This window comes from Pleurodeles waltl, chromosome 12, assembly GCF_031143425.1.
Source record: "Pleurodeles waltl isolate 20211129_DDA chromosome 12, aPleWal1.hap1.20221129, whole genome shotgun sequence".
Taxonomy (NCBI): Eukaryota; Metazoa; Chordata; class Amphibia; order Caudata; family Salamandridae; genus Pleurodeles; species Pleurodeles waltl.
Window position 1 is genome coordinate 207,879,332 of NC_090451.1, and position 26,820 is coordinate 207,906,151.

The following is a 26,820-nucleotide window of genomic DNA, read 5'->3' on the forward strand; positions in this document are numbered from 1 at the left end:
GTGCCAAACCGGAGGGTCGGTCACCAACAGTCTTTTTTCGGGCCGAGCCATGGCCTTCCGGCAGTGCTGTACCCAAGGCCTTTAGTTTTTTCTTTTGCGAGGGTGCAGGGGCAGACGTACTCGCATGTTGTCCGACTGTGACTGGTCTGTCTGTGTCCGATTCCTGCTCCGACTCCGAATCTCGGACTGAGACTGCTGTCTGCATTAATTCTTCCTCTTCTACGTCAAAATGTTCCCAGCTTCGACGCCATTTCAAGCCTTCTTGCTCTTCTATCTCTTAAAGTCTTTTTCTATCGGAAGGATCGACAGGCCTCACAATTTTCCTTCCGATGGTCTGGAGAAAGGCAGAGGTTGCAAACCAGATGCTGGTCTGTATATGGGTACTTCGCGTGGCACCGAGGGCAAAATCGGAATGGAGTCTGACCCAAAAGGCTCTCCACACAGCAGCCCGACTAGGCCCGAGTTTGGTGCGCGTGCCCCGAAGGGCGAACAAAGTTGTTTCCCGACGGTACTGCTGTGTCGATGGAAGATTATTAACCAGATCGATACGATACAGTCGAAATGAACGTTTTAAAAGCTTTCCAAATCGAAATCTTGGAGCGAGAAGGAAGCCCGTCCGAACCCAACGGCGGAAAGAAAACAATCTAACAATGGAGTCGAGGCCCATGCGCAAAGGAACCGAAGAGGAGGAGTCACTTGATCTTGTGACTCGAAAAGACTTCTTCGAAGAAAAACAACTTGTAACACTCAGGGCCCAACACTAGATGTCGGAATCCATATGCACAGCACGTGTATCAGCAGCTACACATGCCATCGAACATATACATATATATCAATGATATATGTTATAATTACCTCTACTTTTTACCATGAATATGCCCTTATCAACTATGCCTTTACTACGAAATGTTCGTGGGAAAGACATCCGTGGCAAAAGCATGTGTGTTGTAACAACATTTCATGGTAAGTGCATGCGTTGTTTCACTATACATCAGTTTATAGTGAACCCCAGCAAATGCAGGAGGTTCACAGTAGTCTGACAGTGGATGACAAGAGCCTGGGGCGTAGGCGCCTTCAACAGCCAGTTGTCGAGATAGGGGAAGACTGAAATCCCTAACCTGCGCAGATGAGCTGCCACCACCATCAGTTTTGTGAACACCAGAGAGGCACTGGTGAGACAGAAGGGGAGCACAGTAAACAAAGTGCTCGCAGCCCACCTTGAACAGCAAGTAGCACCTGTGGGCAGGTAGGATGAGGATGTGAAAATACACATCCTGCAAGTCCAGAACTACCATCCAGTCTCCATGGTCTAGGAGAGACAAAACAGGAGGAAGCGTGAACATCTTGAATTTCTACTTTTTGAGTAAGAGATTCACGTCCCGTAAACCCAGAATAGGGCAAAGACCCTTGTTCTTTTTGGGAATCAGAAAGTAGTAGGAATAACAACCACTGCCTACTTCTGACAATGGCACCCTTTCTATAGCTCCCTTGGCCAAGAGAGCCGCAACTTCCTCGCAGAGCAAGAGTAAATGATCGTCCTCCACCAGCCGTTCTTTTAATGGAGGCATGGAGGGAGGAAAAGACTGGAAGGGGAGGGAATAGCCAGTGAGGGAGATGAAATTTAATTCTCCCTCCAACTGGAGGAGAGTGGTCTTGCAGAATCATACTAGGAGGAGTTGGGTGCAGTGGAAGAGGGGGGCTGGGTGGTGGCCAACCCCTTGCTAGACCCTCTGGGTCTGAAGGTGCTACGACCTCGCCTTCGTAATGGATGTTGAGTTGACGGAGAATTGTGGCTGATTTGTGGGTGGCATGGTACAACACCCCTTCCGAAGCCTCGAAATGAGCAAAAAGCAGAACACCGGCGAGCAGGTGGTCCAGAGGCCCAAGGATCTGGCCGTAGCCAGAGTTTTTTTCAACAACCCCATCTTCCTCGATGACATCCTCGCACAGACTCGAAAAAGCATTGACAAAAAGGTAAAAAAAAGGCCTCCCAAAAAAGGCAGAGGATAGCTCGAATCCAGACCTGCAGTTACCCACAGTGGAAAAAAAACAACTTAAATACGCACAGCGCCTAGTGTCTTTATAGACAACCATGACGTTACAGACTGCTCCAACGATGCCACGGGAATCTGAACTACACCACATGAAGGTGAATCCTGGGTTCAGCTCAACAAAAAAAATTCCAGATTCCAAGCTGATGCCAAGAAATTCTAAGGTAAGGAATCTGCAGCTAGTAGTCTATCAGATGTGATTGCATTCGAGATTCAGAAGAACTTTTTCTACAAAGAACTGATATTAGCCCCAAAAACTGAACTAAAAAAGAGTGGGATTAATATACTTCATATCACAGCAACATTTTAATTCAGAGCTGCTGTCTGTTCTGACATTTCCTCGATTCTCAAACATTATGAGCTCAACATCAGACTAACCAGTATTTTTAGGGCAGTGGTAAAACCAATGGCATTACCCCAGGAAAACCAAAAGGTACGCAATACTAACCCTCGCCCCCCCAGGAAAAAAATTAAGAATTGCAGATCTAAAAATAAAGGTTGCTACTCACAAGCTCGCTGCAATCGCTGGGTTTTAAATGTTGAAGCACATCCACCGATCGTCTAAAACAATAATAGTTGTTCAGTGTGATTTTTCATTGAGTACGCACGAATGCCTGAGGCTTACTTTTCAACTGATGACAGCTCAATTTCTGGTATGAACTTTTTAAAAGCCATCTCCTTACTGAGACTGAATGAAACAATTTCAGTGGACAGGGCAACAGGAGAGAGCCAAAACATTACACTTACAGGCCTCTAAACGTAGAGAGATCTAAATTTGGCAGAAAGTGGGAGGTTAGTGAAGGATTAGGACTAGGTTTATGTGCTCGCTTGTTCCATTTACGAGGCAAGAACATTTAATATTTTCTAGAGAATATGCTCTGCAAGGCTTTGTTGGGAAATGTAGTCCTAAATAAGTTTGCCATTTAACTGATGAGAAACAATCAGGAAACACCGAAAGGATGGAAAATAAACAAGCAGTAAAGCAATACCATCCAACAACTGACGTCAGCGATAAGAAAGGAAAACTAAGGAATGTGCAATAGTTCTATACAAAATACACCATGACAAATAATGCACAAGAATTCGGTGTAGAAAATTTAAAAAGGGTCATCTAAGTACAGGTTTTGGAGTAAATGGAATAGAAAATAGAATGAACCACAAGAAACTAGTGACTTGTGTGAAGAGGGACAAGTGGAATATTTGCGTATGTGGGGATGGAATCTGACTGAGGAAGAGCAGTTTGTAAAAGGTCTTACTTCATGAGAACTAGAATAAAGGAGGAAGCAACACGCTCAAGGCCCTAACTAAGGGTTGGCAGAAGACAAGAGGTAGCTACAAAAGAATGAAGTATGACAGGCCTGACATGAGATACTCACATGTGGTGCAGGAACGTTCTTACAGTTTGTTCTGGTTTAATCTGCATTTTTCAGAACTTCATTGTTTCTTGGCACAAAATACGGATGACATCAAGGAAACTGTGATGCCTCCTGCAGGATGGAGTTATATTAATCTGGATGAAATTTTATGGAGGTTATTAGACCACAGAAATTAGAAAAAAAATGTAATGAGAAATATCCTGTATTGAAATAGAGATAATTGATAACTACACTGTAATCAAAGAATTCAGCACGTTGCAGTCCTGTCCAATATAGCACTGACCAGCGGGTGAGCTTAATAATTAGTGCTCACCTCGAAGTTCAGAACCCCAAATCACTTTTACATCAGTAAAGATTATTCCTTCCTTGCTGCTTTCTTAGAGAGGAGTTGATTACCTACGTTCACGAGGAGCGCTTAATGGCTATGATTATGTCACGGACCAATATGACTCCATTTTACATCATACAGCACTTTTTAGGCATAAAAAATGTGAAAACCTTTCAAAACTAGTACTGCTGATCTGATAAGTCTGTGGATTTGCTCATCACAGAGGAAAAAAAAGCTAAGGCTGCAGAGTTTTATTAAGTTTATGAGGTGATTACAATGGGCGAAAAAGCATTTGCAATGCAATGGGTCTCGCGTTTGCTCCAGTTAAAGCTATTAGCGTTGTAAACTCTTAACCGGACTTTTTTTTACCACATAAACTGAAAATGAAAAGTAAATCAGTTTCACTAAGCGAGCCGAAAGCCGCCATAAGCGCAAAGTAGACACATAAAAGGAAACAGAGGTTCGCTCGCAGTAAAATATCGGCAAAAGTGCAACTATCCATGTAACCGGCAGAAGTGCAAATATCCATGTAACAGGGATGATGTCATGCAAAGCGCTCGACAACTGCCTAGTGAAATCGCGCTGTCTAAGAAATAAAGAGAAAAAGTAGTCCAGAAACCATTCCTAAAACATGGAGCCTCGTATGTTTTCAATAGTTGGCCGGTGCGCTCGAGGCGGGCTAAAGACTGGAAAAGGAATGATGTATGCATGCCTTTCACTAATTAAATCAAGCAAATTTTAAAAGGCAAGCCCACAAACCAACCAAAGTGATGGGCACGGTTAAAAGCCCACAGAGCGATTACACCAGGGCCAGAGCGCTTTGCCGTCGACTCTAAAAATGGAGCTAGAAGGGAGAATCCCATGGGATTCTGCAAGTCACTGAAAGAGGGAGTGTGATGAAGACTGCAAGAATTCAGCTCTATTGCAAGACCAGACGAGCACAGTTGAACCCTTTAAAAAGGATGAGGGAATCTGCATGCTGTATATGAAAATAGAAGCGCTAACAGTGAAGTAACTACCATCTGCATCACTGAAGTCATCCAGCACTATGGAGATTCAGTATAATGGCACCACTGCACACCAGATTGTCATGTCAAGTAATGGGACAAAGTAGGTCTTCTTCTAATATTCCGTAAGTGGCGGGTGATGCAGAGTTAGCTTCTGAAGTGAAAGGAGCCAAATACGGACTTTGAGGAAGCTGAATTATTTCAATACCTTCAAAGCTTCTGCTTGCAATAAGCTGTAGAGAAATGCAGTCACAGCCTCCTGACTAGTACGTGATTGGCATCCTTCAATGAGGAACACAAATACCCCTGTTTACACATACACGGCTAGAGGCTGCCTGAAACAGTTCTGCAAGATCTGGGTCCCTTGAAAGGCATACTATCACCTAGAAGATGGGCAGGAGGGGGAAGTTTGGGAGAGACAATGGACGAGAGGACATGACAGGGCAATAGCCATGGGGAATACTCTAATAAGTTGCTGAGATACAGTTGTAAATGTCAGAAGTCTAGCTGTCTCATGGTGCTTAATGAGAACCGTGGTTCCCACCTGTACATAATGGTCTCGCAATGAAGTTTCAACAAAATTGCTGTTTGTTCAAGTTCAATACATGTTTTTGAAATTGAAACAATAAAAATAAAAATATATTTGAAAAACAATCTGACACTCATAACTTGCCCGTCCCCTCTTACACACCACATACACTCTTCTCCAAAACACATCACCACCCACTGTACAATTCAAATACCACTCCACAGCAGTAGTCTACATACAAATCCTTCTCAGATAACCACTACATCAATATCTCCTCTCACCACTCCACCAAAAAATAAAACCACCACATCAAAATCATACATACTTTTCATAATACTTTCGTCACTAATTACATAACCCTCTCCCTCCCTTATGACTACACAAAATACATCGTAATCCACAACAAATACACCAACACAACTCACATTCACCGGTCTCTCATCCACTGCACAATTTAGAGCCTTAGAATATGATCCACATGCTCCACTAGCACCCCAACCCATACTCTTTCCACACTAAAGAGACGGAAACAAAATAAACATGCCACTCTTCGCAACTTTGCATTCACAGGTCTATTACACAACAAGGCTACTCTACAAAAACTCCACGTCACCTTCTCGCTCTCAACCACCATCTCTACAAGAGGGACACACCAACCCAAAAAGAGCCATTTAAGCTTGCTGGATGAGGAACACTATATAGAAAAATACTATTGTGACCCTCAGACAGTTAATACCAGCACTAATGACATACCTGCTTCAAATTCAAAATACACCAGCTTACTCTTCCAAAAAACAAAGTCACAACCACCATAACACAATATCTAAACTGCCAACTAATAAATGCTCAATCCCTCTCTAAAAACAAGCACCACATTTACGACATACTCATTGACACACAACCTGACTTACTCTTCATAAAAGAATCATGGATGGGAGATGACACGGCTCCAGTGTTGCATGATGCCGTTCCTCCAGGCTATTAAACTATCACACAAGACCATATAGGCAAAATAGGTGGTGGACTAGCTATTAATTTCAAGCAAACATTAAGTCTCAGCAAAACATTTAACGTTTCCATACAAGGTTCTGAGGCCGCCCTCACCAGATGTCACCCAACACCAACTTCCACCTGTAATTTTGTCCTCCTTTACACACCACAACCAAGCAATTCAACATTCCTAGACACGTTTCTGGGTGCCATTTTAAACCTTATAACACTATACTCCAACCTATGCATTCTTGGAGACCTAAACATCTGCTTGGACAAACCCAATATATCCAACCCAAAACCTATCATCACTGGCCTCCTCAAATTGAACCTACATCAGATTGTACACAATCCCACACACATAGCTAGACACATCTTAGATGTCATCTTTGCAAATCCAGAACTAGTCACCTTTCGCAGCATCACACCAGTCACATGGTCAGACCACCATTTGGTAGATTTCCAACATAAAATACAACAAATCAACACACAAATCCACCTTGCATGCATCCACCAATTGACAAAGTATCAAACATTTTTAATACTTCAAAACACAACTAACAGCCAAAACTGATCTAGACAAATTCAGTTTAAAAACGTTATGAGTAACTACGGGAAGCTTTCGATATCCTTATACCACTCAGAACAACAAGCCAGGTCTAAAGGAAACAAGAACCTTGGAGAAATACAGAACTAAAAAAGATAAAACAAACCAGAAAGCTGCAACGAACCTGGGTCAAAACAAACAGCAATCAAAACAAACTTCACCTACGCAAACTTAACATAATGTACAAATCAACAATCAAAAAGCTAAAAAAGGTACTTTTCAGACAGAATTCAAAATGCTTAGTCTGCAATAAACAAAGTTATAAAATTCTCACTGAATTTCGTAAACAAATAGAAGGAAAGAACTTATCCCATTACTCAAGAATTCACAGACAAACTGGCAAATCATTACACAACTGGACTTATTGGACTCCTATTTAAAACAAAGGAAAACTACCAGCACCAAACAGTTTCGAAAAAAAACCTCCAAGAGTAAGCAAACACAGTCTGCATTTCCTTTGAACAAATACCACAAACTGAAATTAGGGATCTGGTCAAAGCAAGCAGGCCTTCCAGCTTCCCTACTGAACCCTTGTTCACCATAAATTTTCAAGAACATTCTTTTATCTACCTCTGCTGCCACACCACTAAGAACAATCAATAATTATTTAACAGGAATCTTTCAGAAGACCTAAAAAAAATAAAAAAAATAAAAAGGCATACATACATCCATTACTGAAGAAGAATAAAACCTGGACCCACAAGACCCCCAACAACTATAGACCGATTAGAAATGGACCTTTCCTGGGCAAACTGATAGAAATGGCAGCATTTGCCCAGATGTCACAGTTCATTGAAGAAAACACCATACTTTCAGACTACCCAACTGGATTCAGCCCAGCAAGAGGTACAAAATCTGTACTGATCACCATCTGGGATTAACTTAAAAACACAGTAGACCGCTATGGAGTTGCTGCACTACTTCTCTCAGACTTCTCAGAAGCCTTTGACACAGTTGACCATGACACCCTATCACAAAGACTCTACGCAGCAGGCAGAGGGGACTACTCTCTACTGTATCACATCCTACCTTCAAAACAGAACAAATGTCATCCATACTCCTCCTTCCTCATCCAAACCCTACTTCACAAAAGCAGGTGTCACCCAAGGATCAATCATCTCACAAATGCTTTTCAACAACTACATGAAGTCATTACCGGCAATGATCAATGAATTTCAGCTCACATTGTACAACTATGCAGATGACAAACGAATACTTGTTAAAATAGAATGCCCCAAAGACATCTAAAACTCAGAAATCTTCAGTTGCCTCAGAGCTGTATGGGTGATATGGAGCAATCTCAAACTGAATGCTTCCAAAACAGAAATATGCACATGTGGTGACTGAAAAAACTATAACCCACACTGCGCCTGGCCTCAAGATCTGGGACCATCTTCTAAAGTATCTAGGGAAGTAACAAACCTTGGAATTACCATGGACTCCAAGGAAACAATGAATGCCCAACTGGACAAATTAGCAAGATAAAGCTTCATCACCATGAAAACTCTGCGAAGCATCTTCCCCCCCAAGTGGAATTTCCACAAAAGGTCCAGGCTACTATCTCTTGTACAGTCTGAACTGGATTACACCAGTGGCCTCTACCATGGATTGTAGCAATGGCTCAATATTCTAATGAGACTACTGGATTTGGGCAGCAAAATCACTTGCACTGTGGGGGGCTGAGTCTGAACCCACTCCAGGTGACACCTGTCCGCCTAAGTCGGGTTTTCTTCCGGATAACTAGTAATGCCTCATCACCATAGAGCAAAGATGATTGGGCAACCGAGCGCATGACAATTGATTCCTCAGGGAAATCGCAGTCACTCAGATCTCATCAGTTTCTCTCAGTTACATTAGTCTCACATATACAAGGACAATCAGAGGCAGAATAGAATTTAATACGTTTTTATCAAAGTAACTGCATCTTGGATAATAAAGCATGTTCTGCAATAACTAGGACGTCGAAACATGACAGGATTAAAATTTTGACAAGAAGAGTAAAGCATAAAAATTACGCTACCATATTGTCACTAGAATCATTAAAATAGTTCCTACCTAGGCTAGCATGTTAAGCTCTACTTCTGCCCTTAAGGTTCCCCTGGGAAGACGACATCCCTCATATCTCAGCCAGAGGCCTGTAGTCTACATAAGCAGCTGCAGCGAAGCACTCAGCAATCAGCGTACAGTCGTGGTCCTCTGGCTGGAATCTCCCTCTAAAGTACATGGGTCAAAGTAGGGTTTTTATAACAAAACAGCTGATGTTCCAAGAAAGGGTACCTACATAAGAGTGTGTATGTTTCTATGAACACTAGAGACAAAGCGTTACCCCGTCTGCCGGCAACCTATCTTACTGCAGCATTGAGAAAAGCACAGAATGAAAGAAATGTCTTGTTTAACACTGCAGTGGTGGTCTAGGCAAAGAACAGCTAGATAGAGAAAATAAAACAAATGTGGCTATTGTTAAAATAATAAACTAAGCTGAATAAAATATATCTAGGTTAAAGTACACAGCGGTAGGCCTAGTTCACAAAAATAACATGTATGAAGCTATAACTAAAATGGCTACACAACAGTATCATCTCTATCTACTATGAAAAGACTACAATGGATTTGGAACTCTGTTGCCAGACTACTTGTACATACCAAGCCACAAGACCACATCTCCCCTGAGGGCCCTATAGTGGTTACCAGAAGACCCACCTTCAAACTGCTTTGCATCACCCACAAAATAATATATGGAAGAGGGCTGTTTTTAATCAGGAATAAAATCACCAAATACATTTAACGAAGGAACCTCCACTTAAGACTGGCACCTTGCCTCAAACCACCACCATACAAGAAAGACAACAAGTGATGCATCTTTCTTCGTTGAAGCGGCCAAACTGTGTTATTCATTAACCCCAAATTAAAGATCACACCAAAAACTATAATCTTCAGAAGCCTATTGAGGCATTGGCCCTTTCCTACAAAACCAAAAACAACAATGCACTGCATATCCCTGTGATGCAAACATTGATAATTTGATTCTATGTATACATCTTGACATGCATTTCTCTGTACAAATATGTACATCTACATACTCCTTAGGCCTGCTTAACAAATGTTTATGTTACCTATGGAGAGATATATATATATATAAATATATATATATATATTACATGTTTAACATGTTCACAGGTCGCTGCATAATTTCTATTTAAGTAGTCTGATAAGATGATTTTAAGTGCTTTATCACAATAGGTAAATATCTTATCTACAAGCACTTCACTATTGAAATATTGAGAAAAAGAATTGTCAAAGTACGTAAATTAACTTCAAATACTGAAACACTTTAGTCTGTTTGTACAACTTTAAATCTCTATATATTATCTTCATTACACATTCCCTTCCTATGTAATAATGTATCTATATATTTATTACCTTAGTACTAATGTACAAGAAAAAAAACAAAAAGAAAAAAAACGCTCTCCAATACACTACTGTGTCTCACCTTATACCTCTATGAATCTATCCTACTCTCCGTTCCGTCCCAAACCTCATTCTACTGCTATGAACTCCAAAATAATCTTTCCTAGACTCTTCCTCCCTCTACCCGCTCTTGGCACATCCCAATCTTCGCTTTATTACTGTGATCGCCCTAATCCCTTTCTACAGACTCTTCCCTCCTCCATCTCTCCTTTACTCATCCCAAACCCCATCTTACTACTGTCACCTCCCAATAAACACTTCTGGATTCTCCCCTCTTCTATCCCTCCATTATTCCATTTAATTCAACTAACAGGCTCACATGTCCATTGCTCTTATTTCCCTATACTAATACTTTACTCATATTCCCAATACTACTCCACCACTAATCCTTTCAGGTTCCAGAGTAGCGTGCTACTCGTCGAAAAGTTCAATGCCTCGTCAGGGGTATTAAGCGCTATATAAAAATAATTACATAAGGTTCTGTTTAGTGAGCAAAACTATCCACTAAACTAATTATTTTGAAAATCAGATCAACATTCCTTACACTGATGTCGAGTCCTTAAACTTTTTTGATATTTACCAACATTAACAACTTCTGTTTTTTTAAGACGCTTTAGGACAACTTGCATTTTTGACACTAAGAATTACTCTGCAAGTATGAAAAGTATTTAAAAATGAATGTAAAATAATTAATTGTGAAATGATATAGCTGAACAAGGTACTTAACTTGGATAATACTCTTTCTGGTGGGTAAAGAAACTACAGATTCCTCACCAGGCTGCATACAGAGAAAATATCTACAGCAGTGTGCCACTAGGTGGTGCCACTCGGCCCAAAGCTCACTCTACACAGAGTTAAAAGTGACTGAGCGAAACCAACTAAGCACCTCCACCTAGGCACTATCAGTTTCTTTTCTGTTCCCTTTCAGCACTCTCAGATGCAGAGCATTAACAATTGTTCGTGCTAGCATGCTAAATACTATTGTGGGACCATTTCTGGTGTTAAAAAAAAGTGTTCACTCCACAGAATGAGATGAAAAATCAGCTGTTAAGAGTATAAACCCGAAAGAGCATTACCAAAGGTAGGTAACTGAAACTTCTGATAGTTATTTTGAAGAGCAAACAACACACCTTAGAATAAAAACCAAAGAGGTACCCACTTAAATTGAGTGTCTGGGGAGTGGATTCAGGACTAAAAGTACCAAGAGCAAAATGTCCTTCCCACCAGAACTGTATTTCAAGGTAGTAGTGCTTCATGAAATTGTGCACATACACCCATGCTGAAGCTTGGCAGATGTCAAAGAATGTACTCCCGGTGTAAACAGTGATAACAGCCTAAGCCTTGGTGGGATGGGCATTCAGATGTTCTGGGGCTGCTTCTTGGCCAGTGGTTAGTAAATCTGAATGCAGAGGACTAGCCACACCGATAGGCTCCTCTTCTGCACAGTCTTCCCCTTCTTTGACCACAGAAACCCACAAACAGTTGATAACCCAAGAATATGACTCAAGCCCTCAGCACCAACTTGCCTGGGAAAGTGTGGTTTATGATAGATGCACGTAAAGTGTGTCAAGTTCACTCGATGAGTTGACAATCTTAATGAGTAAGACAGTCTTAAGGTCAAAAAACACCAAGGAGCTATGCATCGGCTCAAAGAGCATACACATGAGAAAAACTAAAGCCCAAATAAAGGTTCCGTGAGGCATCAAAAAAGGTCTGGGAGGAAACATGTATCAAAATGTTATTAGAACAATTAAATGTTGATACCACCATTGAAGACATGGAGTGGCTCTGGGCTTATAATGGCTGGTATAATCCTTATACTCTAGCGTTCAAATGTTTATCTTTCTGGTACTCCCTTTTTAAATTTAAAACATTATACCCTTAGTGTATTGAATGTTTTAATAGCCTTATAGCCCTTCTGCCTCAGGCTATACATGTTTAAGGCCCTCAACGGGCATCACCTATGGCTTGGGCTTATATCTTTGATCAGAGCCTTTAACAAATCGTTAAAGCCCTCTGCAGTGGGTTATAATAAATCTCATAACAGTTAATCTAAACAAGGATGGTTGGTTCAGCTAAAAGAAAGGACGAAAGGGCCTACAAATACATTCTAGTGCCTACTTCAAGACCCTGCAGTTCCAAAGATAATACAAACAAAAGGAAGTTTGACAGCTTTGCTTGTAAAGGTTAAGTCTTATGAATGCAACAGGGGCCAACAAATTTGTCCCAGCACCTGGCAGCAGGTCAAACACAGTGAGTTGTAGCCACACATGCAGGTATGGATTGCACAGATTCAGGTGGAGGACCCTGTCCTGTTGCTGTGACAGAAGATCCTCCCTCAGTGGTAGCCTGATTGGAGAAAAGGTGTTCATACCCTCAAGGTCTGGGTACCACACACTCCAGGCTGAATCCAGAGCCACTAACATATGTAGGGTCAGTTTTGATTGATTTTGTTCGAGAGACTTGGGCGGGAAGGCTACGTTAGTTCACTGTTCCACTTCAGTGGAAATTCATCCACCTAAGAATACCCTTTAGGAAACTCTAAACTGCAAAACTCACACATTCGTAAACTGGCAAGGAGATATAGCCAGAATTCTCCCCACTGCTGGAAGGCACCCCTACGCAACTCAGGATAAAGGAGCCATGCGTGATGCAGATTTCACCTGCTTGCTTTGTCCACTCTGTCGTTCAAGGGCACTGCCAAATGATTTGTCGTGAATTTCCAGTCACATAAGGAGGTGCATAACCTTCCGACTCAGGAACCAAGGCCTTACTTAGCTCTGCTTTTTGCAGAACCACATGGTGGAGGAATTTTTGGTAAAAACCTGCACAAGCCGCCTCTTGATGAGCAGCAGGAAGGCCTTCAGAGGCTAATAACCCACAACTTCAGACTGATGTGGAGCCGACCCTGTGATGGGCAGTGGAGCCCCCCTGATCTCCACCCCTTTCAAAAACAGGATCTGGGCCAGCATGAGCATTCTGCATTCATTTTTCTGCTTTCTGCAAACAGGCTGTCAGCTGTCTAAATTAAGCTTGACTCCACCAGTCTCCTTCGGAACAAGGAAACAGAGTGTAATAAACCTCCCTTCTTTCCATGTCTGGAACACCCTTTGCAGAGCAACAGCTATACCTTCCGTAACAGGATAGTCAGGTGCTTGTCAGAAATCCTCTGATGTCTGAGTAATAGTTGGTGGGGCAGAAATAAAAGGAAAGAGAGCTTCTGAATTCCCACCAGTTGAGGATCAAACTCGTATGGCAAACGTAAGTGGTTTAGTGGCTCCTGTAGCAGAGAACTGGATAACTGATGTTCCTTATGGCCCACACGCTGCCTGCCAGAGCCATGTCCACTTGCCTCAAGAGGACCAGGGTGCCTACTGTGCTTGTTGGGAAGGCTGTCTTTAACACCAGCACATGGAACACCCTCCAAACTTTCAGAATTGATGCGGAAACTTAACTGGGGTCAACAGGCCCGAGGAACGCACTACTGTAGTCCTAAGGTACATGAAGTCCCCTCACACGAAGCTACTTTTCTCACCAAAAAGGTGAGACCCAGAGGGCACATATCCATTAGAGAAGCATGTACATCGCTGGAAAATCCTGTTGAATGCACACAAGTGTGTAGACCAAGTACAACAAAAATACTTTGACAATCCATAGTATCCAAGCTTGCACGGATATTATTTAGCCACTGGTCTGTAGACCATAAAATTTATGAGACAGAGGCCATAGAGTACTACCGGACTGCCAGAAAGAGTCTAACAACAAAGCAGGAAAGCAAATAGCATTCACAGATTTAATGCTAGACTGGCATAAACAAAACACTTGCCAAAATTCCTAATCTTCTTGGATTCTCTGTCCAGGAGTGATTGTAAATGAGTTGCAATGCAACTTACAAGCAGAGACCTGCATGATAACGCTCTAACGTGGGCTGTTTAGTGGGAAACCAAGAGTTACCAGGCACTGATCAGACATTTGGCCACATGCCTATTCACCGGCAAGGAAGAAGACTTTGAACAGGTAGCTATTGAAGTATCAGTGAAGGGCTAATTAATGAAAAACAGGGGCTCAGAAGCAGCAGGCACAGGCTGCAAGATCTCCTTAAGGACAACTGTTTCAGTCTCAATAAAGAGCAGTACTAATTCTACTGCCTCAGTTGCCCTCTGGCCCACCAGAGTGAACCAGACTCTTCCATTGATAGCCTAAGAGGAAAGGCAAGCGTAGTATCAGGCAACCTATCAAGTCCACTGGCATCCCATAAATCAAGGCATAAGGCATCATCAGTATTGTGATCTATTGATCATAGAACCAAAAAGATAACAGAGTCTCTGTTGATCGGTGGCACTGGGTTAGTCAGGCTGCATAAAGACTGATCCAGCTTGTGTAATTTCATACTGTGACACTGGTCTGGCTCGAGTCAGTCAGTTTGGGATTTAATCTTGGCATTAGCACCACATTTTCTTCCAGCGCAGGTGGGGTTGATAGAGGTGTAGCAATGCGGATCTCGGGGCCAGAGTTGAAGTTTAGCCCGGAGTCAGTACAGGCCTGGTGACAGGTCCTAGGGACATGGACAGCATAGGGGATAGACATGCTGGAGGAAGCCAGGCTGTGGGTCCCTGCAGTTTAGTGGGGCCCAGAGGCAATCAGAGGCGCGCACACACATTTGAAGCCTGGCCTCCTTAAAGGCTTCAATGTGCCGAGGGTTTGACAACAGGCCAGAAAATTTGAGGGCCAGCTGAGGTATATGTTCCATGGCCGGAGGGAATGCAACTCGCATTGTGACACCTTGTGCCTTCTATTTGAAGTCCGCATGGTAGGATTGGGTAGAAGCCCCAATCGGTTTCTTATGCTTGGATTTACTGGAGGACTTCAGGTCACAGAACAGACTCCGGACCAGGTCGAAGCCCCAGATCGTGACTTGAGTGAAGACTGCAATTTGTGTTCAGCAGCAACCACCTTTGCCTCCTGGTTAAAGATCACCTTCTGCTGCATGAGGGTTCACTTATTGCAAAACTTAGTGTTGGGTAGAGCCCAGACACAAAAAACACATCTCAAGCAGGTTCGTGATCGACATGCGCTTCCTGCAATAGCAGAAAGGCTTGAAACTTGTTTTGGGTGGAGGCATCGATCCCTAACACACTAGTGAAACGGTTGTGGAGTAGTTAGAAAAAAAAACGACAAGTTGAGCAGAGGTCCCGATACAAATCAGAAAGCGCAGGAAAAAAAAAAAAAGATCTGACATTAGTATTCAGGCGTTCAAGAGTATGTGGCTCTGTCCAAGAACCTCCAGGGTGATGTGGAGTAAGCGCTGAGGTGAATATTTTAACACCAATGCTCCCCATGTGCTGTTCAAAGTATCCATCAGAATTTAGCATCTAATGTATTACAATTTACAATTTATCTTCCACTAAATGCAACACAATGTTGTAAACAAATAGGATAGTTAGGTTTCCCACTCTACTGTGCAGGCCAACACAATGGTAAGAGTCCTTGTTAAATGTATCTGAAAAAAATGCTCTCAGTTTACAGAAGCAGGAATGTACTGGGGGTAGTATGTTGAATGGATATCTATTTTATCCGAAAAAAAAGACAGCACTGGGAACATCAGCAACACAAATTGAGCACTGATCAGTGTGACCTCTTCAATTATACCCACGCACGAAATTCAAACAAACACAGTTATAACACCTTTCCTATTTTGTTTTCCAACACGAGGGAGCTGAAAGATCAGATGTATTTCCAAATAAAGGTCTGCGTTAATTCTAGAAAAACGAAAAGCAATAGCAGTTGCCGTCACAAACTTCAGGGTAGCAAAGAAAGTGAAAACGTTTGGTTGGACCGACACAGAAACACAGATTATAAACCAACGAATTCGGTAGTCATGTGAAAGACAGACTTCATGTTTGACTATTTCAGTGATATTTATTGTTGTAAACTAATGATTACCACTTGTATGCAATTTGTACAAGTTTCAAATTAAGGTCATGTTAAAGGTCCAGCCTTCTTTAAAAGAACCTTATTTCACAAATTTTACTTTACATTGGATTTTATATTTTGAACAATCTGATACCAGCTAAAATATTCACTACTTCGCACCCATCGAGAACTGAAGTATGAATCGGTCTGACATCCAATGAGTCCAACTCGATGCAATCCATCTGTCACACTAACACTCGGGGGAGAAGTATATCCTTCTTGTGTTCATTCTACTCTGGCAAAGGGATACTTTCAGAAGATGAGGCTAGTAAATGGAGCTATACAAACCATACTCTCCACTCAACATTATGAAGCAAAATGAACACAATGCTGAACAATTGCACTTTTATGGCTTAGAGGAAAAAAACAAGAGCCAAAAATGTTTAAAAAGAAAATAATATGCAAATGCAGAAAAAAACACTCTGCAACGGATAGCATAAGTTGACACCTTAAAAAAAGACATGCACCCATCTCATCACATGCATGCTCTTTAAAAGCAGCTTTGCCACAGTTGAACAAAAATCATCATTGACAGCTAAAATCCTACTAAAACACGACAAAAAGAAAAAAAATCTCAAATCTGATTTCTTCTCTACATTCAGACCAGGCTTCCAGCAAATATTTTAACCAACTAGTATTTCCAATGTACTCCTTTATTTTGACCAGCAGGAGTAAACAAAAAAATAAAATTTAGAACGAGGGAGGGTGGAGAAGGAGAAGGGCGTAGTCTAAATTAAAAAAATAAAAATAAAACCTAGAACGTTACCATGCAGCCTGACATCTGACTAGTTGGTTGAATGTTGAAGACAATATATTCACAAACGTTTTTTTATTTTTTTTTATTGAAGCATAGGTTACCTTGAATAAAGTGTGCATTTTTCAGCCATCTTATCCTTCTGCAGGTGCGTCTTGGCACGGAGGAATAAATCCTTTTTTCTCGCTCTACTAAAAAGACAAAAAAGTAACATCAGTGTTCAGCCAGATTGTTCAAAATAAAATATTTATTATTTCAATACTCATGAGTTCATAAAAAAGGTAAGAGTCCCTGGTGACATTCCAGAAAAAAGGCTTCGATTTATTATAGCAATATTGTCACTAGCGCGAGAACCGGCTTCTTGTAGCTGAAACTACAAGCGATTGACGATCATGATTTGGTCCACTCAAGGGTGAAAACACTGCAAGGAAATGGATCTTTAACAGGTTGTATTTTGTTCATACTCACTTAAAATTGAACGTTATGAATACCAGGGGTTTAATTGGAAACAAAGTTAGGACATGTCTACATTGTAGCACAATGATCAACCTATTCAAATGCTTTGAAGTTTACCAAACATATAAAAAAAACATTAAAGTACTACAGGTAGTGGTAGAACTTTTTAGGAACACGCCTACGTCATCCGAAACCTGACTGGTGGTTTTTATTCAGTGGCTAGGTGGTGTCTGAGTCGGTCTGCTTTCCTAAGAATTAAAAATGGTTCAGAACATGCTGTCAAATTAAACGTCTTGAAGGTAAGTCCATATTGCAGGGATCTTCAACCTTTTCTCCAATAGGAGCTACTTATGTTAAATGAAAATCTAGAGCTACGTATATTAGTGTTTTAATAATGACCATATCAGACATGATTACATTAGTGGCCATCATATGCATGATCAGAAGCAGTGATCACCTCAGTGCCTCAGGCAGGGTTTTCAGTAGTAAAAAAGCTATCAATCTGGAATGCCTTTACATGGGTAATATATAACCATAGCTGCAATGCCTCTGGCACCAAAGTATTAATATTAATAAGTCTCCCCATAGTCACTTAAACATCAGTTTTAAATATATTTTGGAAATCATGAAAATTTTTCTCAAAACATCAGAATGCGAGTTCTGAAAATGCACACATTTTCAAGCTGAATATATACTTTCAATTTTGGTTCACATATTAATTCAACCAAGCAAACGCTTCTAATTTAGTAGGCAGGACCAAACACTACAGCTACTAAAAATAAAACTGCAGAACTACCAGTAGCGCATAAAGCTACTCGCTGGGGAAGCCTGCCATAATGCAATGTCTGCAATGTATTATCTAAGGTCTGAGACACTACCAGCTCTGAGTTAGGTTAATTCTTACATTGATGCAGAATGTATATATGTGTGTCTGTACATCTAACGAAGCGCAAGGTGAATCCGTTTTACATGTTCTCTGGGCTACACAGTAGAGAGTTAGCATTTCTATAGATTTAGGTGTGTACATTTTAGAGGGAAGATCAGTTCCTTCAGATGTACCAGAAGGTGATCGAAATGAATGTAACCCTTGGGGGTAGGGGATCTATGATTAAGGAGACTTTTAAAAAATTTAAGTGAACCTGGCCAAAGAGCAAGTAGGTGTAGTAGCTCTTGAGGGCCATTTACAGTGCTTAATTTAAACAGATTGTTGCAGGTGGGTCCAAATGGCACTTATTTTTGGGGACAAGCAATTATTTTTCCTCAAAGACTTTGATCCAGAGCAAATAAGAGAAACACAAAAAGGAGAAAAGAGGAGGTAGAAAGACAAAAACAGTGACAAGGGAAGAAAGTACGGATTAAAAACAAGATACAAGAGTGACATAAGGAAGGTGATGGTGTCTGGTGGTGAATTAAAGAGGCAGGAAGTGGAAGCAAGACTACACACCCTTGATATTTTGCACCCTGACCTTACCAAGTGCTAGCCGCTGGCTTTGAATCAAAACTGAGGGCCAAAACGAACAAGTTACTTACCTTCAGTAACGCTTTTTCTGGTGGATACACTAGCTACCTGTGGATTCCCCACCTTATAAATTCTCCCAATGCGCCAGCATTAGACGGAAAATCTTCCCAGCGCTCCACGTCAATGAGGACGTCACAACTGCACAGCTCCGCACGCGACTCCGTCTGACGTCACTGTGACAATAAGAGGTCTGCGTGCTGACGTCAGTTTCACCCATTTTTACTCAGTTTCACCCATTTTTACGTGACTGAGGTGAACAGGTGAAAATCTACCTCACAATAGCTCAAATTAATACATACATAAAACCACATTGATGTAACACAATTACAACAATCATTTATATATAAAATTATCAAAACATATATACCTTGGAATACAGAAGTCTTGGTATGGCCAGACAGGCAACAGGGAGGCGGGTGGGACTGTGAGGAATCCACAGGTAGCTAGTGTATCCACCAGAAAAAGCGTTACCGAATGAAAATGTCACTTACCCAGTGTACATCTGTTCGTGGCATCAGTCGCTGAGATTCACATGGTATGCATGAGCTCGCCATCTGGTGTTGGGTCGGAGTGTTACAAGTTGTTTTTCTTCGAAGAAGTGTTTTCGAGTCACGGGACCGAGTGACTCCACCTTCTGTGCTCATTGCGCATGGGCGTCGACTCCATCTTCGATTGTTTTCCCCGCAGAGGGTGAGGTAGGAGTTGTACTATAGTAATAGTGCCCGCGCAATGAAAAATGTAAGTATGTACCTATTAAAGGATTAAGTAATATATACAAATGTACAAAATTGAAGGTAACTTCTGAACTGCTACAGGCTTCCGGGGAGGTGGGTGGGTCCATGTGAATCTCAGCGACTGATGCCACGAACAGATGTACACTGGGTAAGTGACATTTTCAGTTCGATGGCATCTGTCGCTGTAGATACACATGGTATGCATAGACTAGTAAGCAGTTAGTTCCCCATAAGCGGTGGTTTAGCCTGTAGGAGTAGAAGTTGTCTGAAATAGAGTTCTTAATACAGCTTGACCTACTGTAGCTTGTTGTGCGGATAGCACATCTATACAGTAGTGTTTGGTGAATGTGTGAGGCGTAGACCAAGTGGCTGCCTTACATATTTCCTGCATTGGGATGTTTCCTAAAAAGGCCATTGAAGCACCTTTTTTCCTTGTTGAATGTGCCCTGGGAGTAATGGGCAGTTGTCTTTTTGCTTTAAGGTAGCAGATTTGGATGCATTTAACTATCCATCTGGCTATACCTTGTTTTGATATTGGGTTACCTGCATGAGGTTTTTGGAATGCAATAAATAGCTGTTTAGTTTTTCTGATGTTCTTTGTTCTGTCAATGTAGTACATTAATGCTCTTTTGACATCTAATGTATGTAGTGCTCTTTCAGCCACAGAATCTGGCTGTGGGAAAAATACTGGTAGTTCTACCGTTTGATTTAGATGGAATGGTGAAATAACTTTTGGTAAAAATTTTGGATTAGGTCGTAGGACGACCTTATTTTTATGTATTTGTATAAAAGGCTCTTGTGTTGTGAACGCTTGAATTTCACTTACTCTTCTTAGAGATGTAATGGCGATGAGAAAGGCAACTTTCCAGGTTAGGAATTGTATTCCGCAAGAGTGCATGGGTTCGAAAGGTGGGCCCATGAGTCTTGTTAGAACCACGTTTAGGTTCCATGAAGGAACAGGTGGTGTTCTTGGTGGTATAATTCTTTTAAGCCCTTCTATAAATGCTTTGATAACTGGTATCCTATACAAGGAAGTTGAATAGGTAGTTTGCAGGTATGCAGATATTGCTGCAAGGTGTATTTTAATAGAAGAGAAGGCTAGCTTTGCTTTTTGTAAATGGAGCAAGTAATTTACTATATGTTTTGGAGTTGCATCTAGCGGTTGTATCTGATTATGATGGCAGTACCAAACAAATCTTTTCCACTTACTTGCGTAGCAGTGTCTAGTGGATGGCCTTCTGGCCTGCTTTATGACTTCCATACACTCTTGGCTAAGTTGCAAGTGTCCGAATTCTAGGATTTCAGGAGCCAGATTGCTAGATTCAGCGATGCTGGGTCCGGGTGTCTGATCTGTTGGTTGTGTTGCGTTAACAGATCTGGTTTGTTGGGCAGTTTGATGTGTGGTACTACAGACAGATCTAGCAGTGTTGTGTACCAGGGTTGTCTTGCCCAAGTTGGTGCTATTAAAATGAGTTTGAGTTTGTTTTGACTCAATTTGTTTACTAGGTAAGGAAGGAGAGGGAGAGGAGGAAAAGCGTAAGCAAATATTCCTGACCAGTTCATCCATAGGGCATTGCCTTGGGATTGCTTGTGTGGGTATCTGGACGCGAAGTTTTGGCATTTTGCGTTCTCTTTTGTTGCAAATAAGTCTATTTGTGGTGTTCCCCAGAGTGTGAAGTAGGTGTACAGAATCTGTGGGTGGATTTCCCATTCGTGGACTTGCTGGTGATCTCGAGAGAGATTGTCTGCCAGCTGATTCTGGATCCCCGGAATAAACTGTGCTATTAGACCAATCTGATGGTGGATTGCCCACTTCCATATTTTTTGAGCTAACAAGCTTAACTGCGTTGAATGTGTTCCTCCTTGTTTGTTTAGATAATACATCGTTGTCATGTTGTCTGTTTTGACAAGGATGTATTTGTGGGTTATGATTGGTTGGAAAGCTTTTGGTGCTTGAAAAACTGCTAATAATTCTAGATGATTTATATGCAGTTTTGTTTGATGTATGTTCCATTGTCCTCTTATGTTGTGTTGATTGAGATGTGCTCCCCACCCTGTCATGGAAGCATCTGTTGTTATTACGTACTCTGGCACTGGGTCTTGGAAAGGCCGCCCTATGTTTAAATTTAGACTGTTCCACCATAGAAGCGAGAGGTAAGTTTGGCGGTCTAGCAACACCAGATCTAGAAGGTGACCCTGTGCTTGAGACCACTGTGAGGCTAGGCACTGTTGTAAGGGCCTCATGTGCAGTCTTGCGTTTGGGACAATGGCTATGCATGAGGACATCATGCCTAGGAGCTGTAGTATTGTTCTTGCTTGTATTGTTTGGTTTGGAGACATGTGTTGAATGACCCTGTTGAAATTGTGGATCCTTTGTGGAGTTGGCGTTGCTACTCCTTTTGTCGTGTCTATTATGGCTCCTAGATATTGCTGTACTTTGCTTGGCAGAATGTTTGATTTTGCAAAGTTGACGGTGAACCCTAGTTTGTAGAGGGTTTGTATGACTTGATTTGTGTGGTTTGAGCATTGTGTGAGCGAACTGGTTTTGATTAGCCAGTCGTCTAGATACGGGAACACATGTATTTGCTGCCTTCTGATGTGTGCAGCGACTACTGCTAGGCATTTTGTGAATACTCTTGGAGCGGTTGTTAAACCAAAAGGCAATACTTTGAATTGGTAATGTATTCCTTTGAATACAAACCTTAGATATTTCCTGTGTGATTGATGTATTGGTATATGGAAATATGCGTCCTTGAGGTCTAGGGTTGTCATGTAGTTGTGTTTTTTGAGCAATGGTAACACTTCTTGTAGTGTGACCATGTGAAAGTGGTCTGATTTGATGAATGTGTTTACTACTCTGAGGTCTAGAATTGGTCTCAGTGTTTCGTCCTTTTTTGGTATCAAGAAGTACAGTGAATAAACTCCTGTGTTTATTTGTGTGCTTGGTACTAATTCTATTGCATTTTTTTGCAGTAGTGCTTGAACTTCTATCTCTAGAAGCTGTGAATGGTATTTTGTTAAATTTTGTGATTTTGGTGGTATGTCTGGAGGGAATTGCAGGAATTCTATGCAATAACCATGCTGGATAATTGCTAAGACCCATGTGTCTGTAGTTATTTTGTCCCATGCTTCGTAATATTGACGTATCCTCCCGCCCACTGGTGTTGTGTGGGAGGGGTGTGTGACATGTGAGTCACTGCTTGTTGGTAGTGGTTTTGGGGCTTTGAAATCTTCCCCTATTCCTAGGGAATTGCCCCCCTCTATACTGGCCCCGAAAACCTCCCCTGTACTGTCCCTGGTAGGTGGGCGGTGCGGACTGTGAGGTGCTAGCTTGTGTGGCCTGACCCCGAAACCCTCCTCTAAAAGGTGTTTTGCGGAAGGTGTTATAAGATCCTCTGCCCTGCGGGGAATAGAGTGCGCCCATGGCCTTGGCAGTGTCCTTCTTGAGCTTTTCTATGGCTGTGTCGACCTCCGGACCGAACAGAAGTTTTTCGTTTACTGGCATGTTAAGCACTGCCTGCTGAATTTCTGGCTTGAATCCAGACGTTCTGAGCCATGCGTGCCTACGGATGGTAACCGACGTATTAATGGTTCTTGCGGCCGTGTCTGCTGCATCCATGGAGGAGCGTATTTGATTGTTGGAAATGTTTTGACCCTCCTCAACAACCTGTTTTGCTCTCTTTTGCAGATCTTTTGGGAGATGTTCAATGAGATGCTGCATCTCATCCCAGTGGGCTCTGTCGTATCGCGCTAACAGCGCTTGTGAATTTGCGATGCGCCACTGGTTTGCTGCTTGGACAGCAACCCTCTTCCCGGCTGCATCGAACTTCCTACTTTCTTTATCTGGGGGAGGTGCATCCCCAGAAGTGTGTGAGTTTGCCCTTTTTCTGGCAGCCCCTACCACCACAGAGTCTGGTGGCAGCTGAGAGGTGATGAATACAGGGTCCGTAGGAGGCGCCTTATACTTCTTGTCCACCCTAGGCGTCACTGCCCTACTTTTTACTGGCTCCTTGAAAATGTCCTTTGCATGGCGTAGCATGCCTGGGAGCATCGGCAGGCTTTGGTAGGAGCTGTGGGTTGAAGAGAGGGTGTTAAATAAAAAATCATCCTCTACTTGTTCCGAGTGTAGTTCCACATTATGGAATAGTGCTGCTCTAGCCACCACTTGTGAGTAGGCTGTGCTGTCTTCCGGTGGTGATGGCCTAGTTGGGTATGTGTCTGGGCTGTTATCAGACACTGGTGCGTCGTACAAGTCCCACGCATCCTGATCTTGGTCATCGTGGCTCATGGCGGTGTGAGCTGGCGAATGTGACGGGGTGTAAGTTGGCGAAGCCGGAGTTACAGGTGGAGGCGAGGGAGGAGGTGTTACCTTTTGTGCTGTTTGTTGCTGAGGAGTAAACTGAAGCGTTCTCTTTCGTTTGACAGGTGGAAGGGTACTGATCTTCCCAGTCCCCTGCTGAATAAAGATACGCTTTTGCGTGTGATCCACGTCAGTGGATTGCAGTTCTTGTTCAAATCTATGTTTCTTCATTTGAGAAGACATAGAATGCTCTTCAGTGTAGGAGCCAGAAACAGGGTCTGATGTCGCTTTTTTCGGCTCCGAAAACCCTGTCGATTGTTTTTTCGGCTCCGAGGTAACCTTCCTTTTTTTCTGTGCCGAAAATTCTTGGCCTCTATGGTCTTCGGCGCCACTGTCTCGGCGTCGATCCGTGTCGACACCGAACTCTCGGTGTCGATGCTTCTGTTTAGCACTCTCTCGGTCCCGAGGAGGCTGCGTGCCGGTGTCTCGACCGGGGTCGGACGATCTCGACACTGAATGGGCCTTTTTCGGTGCCGATTGTTGGTCACCGAGAATTTGGGTGGAGCCATGGCCGGTTGGCAGTGGCGTCCCCTGGGCCTTCTTTCCTTTTTTAAGGTTTGATCTCGACGTCTTACTCACAGTTCTTGTAGAGTGTAGCTCGTCGGAGTCTGAATCCTGGACGGAAAAGGATTCCTCCTGTTCCTCTTCTGTCTCGAACTGTCGACGCTCTTTTGGCGTGGACGCCATCTGGAGTCTTCTCGCTCGACGGTCGCGCAGAGTTTTTCGGGACCGGAACGCCCGACAGGCCTCACAGGATTCTTCGCTGTGCTCGGGTGACAGGCACAGATTACAGACCGAGTGTAGGTCCGTATAAGGATATTTGTTGTGGCATTCGGGGCAGAATCGAAACGGGGTCCGTTCCATCGGCGTTGTCCTCCACGCGGTCGGGCCGACTAGGCCCCGACGGGGTGCCGAAATCTACCCCGAAGGGCACCGAAGCGCTTCGATGTTCAACGCGTCGTTGTATGTGTCTATCTCTAACCGGATCGCAACGATACCGTCGAAAATCTTCCGTCTTCAGCTATCTTTCCGTTCCGAAACTCGGAGCGACAGGAACACGTCCGTACCCGATGGCGGAAAGAAAACAATCGAAGATGGAGTCGACGCCCATGCGCAATGAGCACAGAAGGTGGAGTCACTCGGTCCCGTGACTCGAAAACACTTCTTCGAAGAAAAACAACTTGTAACACTCCGACCCAACACCAGATGGCGAGCTCATGCATACCATGTGTATCTACAGCGACAGATGCCATCGAACGGTAAGTAACTTGTTCTTCTGATGGATACAACTACCTGTGGATTCCTCACTTTATGATTTGAGTTCTAAAGTAGTACTGCACTCTGAGGTGGGTGCCTGACCGGTCACACCAAGAAATCCTGCAACACAGAACGTGCAAAATGGTTGTCCCTCCTAACTTCAGAGTCCAAGCAATAATGCTTCACAAAAGTGTGGAGGGAACCCCCAACTTGCTGTCTTGCAATTATCCACCACCGGAACACCTCTAGCAAGGCCGAAGAGGCAGACTTAGCCTTGTCAGAATGAGCTCTAATACCCTCAGGAGGATCCTTCTTTCCTAACGAGTAACAGATCTTAATGCAAAGAATGCCCCGCTTCGATATGTTTCTTTTATGGACCGCTCTGCCTTTCATCTTTCCTACATATCCAACAGAGTTGGTCCTCCAACCAAAAGTCCTTTGTTCCCTCAATATAAAAACTGAGAGCCCTTCTGGGGTCCAAACAATGGAGTCTTTCTTCCTCCTTTGAAGGATGAGGAGGAGGGTAGAACGATGGAAGGGTAATAGACCACCCCATATGGAAAGGAGTGACAACTTTAGGGAGGAAAGCCGCCCTGGTTTTCAGCACCACTTTGCCAGCAAAGAATGACGTAAAGGGAGGTTTAACACTAAGGGCCTGAAGCTCACTCAACTGCCTAGCAGACGTAATAGCTATCTGGAAAACTTTTTTAAAGACTAATAATCTTAAAGGACAAGACAGCATGGGTTCAAACGGTGAACCCATTAAAAAAGTCAAAAACAGATTTAAATCCCACTGTGGCATAAGAAGAGGAGTGGGAAGAAATGTATTTGTTAAACCTTTCAAGAATCTAACAATAGGTGATTTAAACAAGGAAGGTTGATCCAGAAGGCTAGGAAAGGCTGACAGCGCAGACAAATAGCCTTTTACAGTCGCAACTGCACAACCCTTCTGTGCTAAAGTTAAAGCCAACAACAGAACAGACGACAGATGGGCCCTCAAGGGATCAATTTGTTTCTCTCCACACCAAGTTACAAATTTTGCCCACCTGTCAGCATAAACAGTCTTAATGGAATGTCGCCTGGCCGATAAATTAACATCCACTACCTCTGGTGGAAGAGAGAAAGAACTCAGATTGCCCTGTTCAATCTCCAGGCATGAAGGTGCAGGATCTGGAGGTGGGGGTGTAGAACCTGCCCCTGCAACTGCGAGAGGAGGTCTGCCCTGAGAGGGAGACGGAGGCGGAGGGCACAGCGAGAGATGGAGAAGGTCCGTGTACCACACCCTTCTTGGCCAATCCGGAGCTATTAAAATGACTTGAGCCCGATCTTGCCAAATGTCCTCAGCACCCGAGGAATCAAGGGTATGGGGGTGGGGGGGGGGGGGGGGAACACGTAAAGCAACTGGTTTCAC

General features: G+C 42.8%; 1 protein-coding gene across 2 annotated transcripts in view; it reads right to left on the bottom strand.

Moving 5' to 3' along the window:
- ANKRD11 (ankyrin repeat domain containing 11) overlaps positions 1–26,820 on the bottom strand; it is a 1,021,414-nt gene that overhangs the window by 711,177 nt on the left and 283,417 nt on the right. For both annotated transcript variants that reach the window (XM_069216659.1, XM_069216660.1), the window contains exon 3: positions 17,188–17,274. The gene's annotated coding sequence lies outside the window, so the exon portion shown is untranslated. The remainder of the gene's footprint in view (positions 1–17,187; positions 17,275–26,820) is intronic.